This window comes from Lipotes vexillifer, unplaced genomic scaffold, assembly GCF_000442215.2.
Source record: "Lipotes vexillifer unplaced genomic scaffold, Lipotes_vexillifer_v1.1 scaffold308, whole genome shotgun sequence".
Lineage (NCBI taxonomy): Eukaryota > Metazoa > Chordata > Mammalia > Artiodactyla > Lipotidae > Lipotes > Lipotes vexillifer.
In genome coordinates, this window is record NW_006792985.1 from 1,463,746 (window position 1) to 1,465,410 (window position 1,665).

Genomic DNA, 1,665 nt, shown 5'->3' on the forward strand with positions numbered 1-1,665 from the left:
CAGCCAAATACAGAAAAGATTTAGAGAATGTAGGTCAGGTCCACCCTTCCTGTAGTTCATCCTGGTTCTTTAGGACCTAAAGGGTCCTGCTGTTCGTGTGTGTGGAAGCGGGGAGGGGGCAGGACAGCACCTAACCTTCCTCCACTCAGGATTCACAGGTATGTTCTAGTTGAAGTGTGCACAAAGCCAAAGATAAAGTTTTCTGTCCTCACTCTATTTCTTCCCTTCCTGGTGGGAATGTGATCTTTTCTCAAGAAAAACATGACAAATGATGCCCTGAAAGGTTAACATAGCAAGGAAATGGTTTATTTCTCTTGTAGATATTCTGCTTTGATCCCTGAATGGAGCTCAGGAGTTCCACTTGGTACCAGGAGGGAGCTGGGACCCCGTGGGGAGGACGGGGGTGGAAAGGATCCGGGCAGAGATTGAAGAGGAGAGACCTGAAACCAGGAAAAACCTTCTACGCCAACCAACGGCTGCCTCTACACGCCTGAAAGGTGATGTGATGGAAAAATACCAAACCATTTCGGCCTTTTCTCTAGATTCCACTTGCTTGTCTGGGATCTGCTAATAGTAAGATCTCCTTCCCTTCCAGTGGAACCGGGCTCTCTCTTTCAGATGTGGCAGGGCTGGATGGAGGGTTATAAACATTTGCCTGGATATTCTCCTTGGTCTTGAGAGGCCCCTCCAGTTTGAAACCTTGGACCCTGGTTTAGCTGGCGTCGGACCTCACCTGCATCCGTGCTCTGCACTGGCCCAGGCTGACCTAACTGCCCGTAGGTGTGGTGAGCGCCCCCTGCTGGCCCTGGATTCCCCGAGTCCTCTTCAGGAGGGCCTGCCTATGTCCACTGTCTCAGGCCCACAACTACACTGGCTCTGACTAGGTGCATTTCATTTTGAACCCAGGCCCCCCACTTAGTTTGGAAGATTGCTGGAAATAGCTTGCCTTCAAAGTGGAAAGTGGGAGAAATCAATACAGGAGTCTCTTAAAACCCAGTTGTAAGGATTTGGGGAATCAGAAAGTCAAGAGTGTAGAGAGGAAGGGATTAAGAACTTCTATAGGAGGGCTTCCTGGTGGTGCAGTGGTTGAGAGTCCGCCTGCCAATGCGGGGGACACGGGTTCGTGCCCCGGTCCGGGAAGATCCCACATTCCGCGGAGCGGCTGGGCCCGTGAGCCATGGCCGCTGAGCCTGCGCGTCCGGGGCCTGTGCTCTGCAGCGGGAGAGGCCACAACAGTGAGAAGCCCACGTCCCGCACAAAAAAAAAAAAAATAAAAAAAAGAACTTCTATAGGGACTTCCCTGGGGGTCCAGGAGTTAAGACTCCACTTTCCACTGCATGGGGTACTGGGTCGATTCCTTTGTCGGGGAACTAAGATCCCGCACACCACGTGGCCAAAAAAAGAAAAAGAAAATTTCTTGAACTGAATAAAAATGAAAATACAACATATCAACGTAAAAAAGTATTAAAGGAAAAATAAAGAACTTTTATCAACAGGAAACCACTACTCCTTCCTTCAAAGAGGGGAGGGATAATAAATATCATCACAGAAAAGCCTGTGCCGTAGAGAGAGTGGTGACTGATCCCAGCATGAGTTAATGAGACCTCGGAGAGGAGGGTGAAATATGGACTGGGTTAAAGGAGAAATAAATGGGAGGGAAAGAGA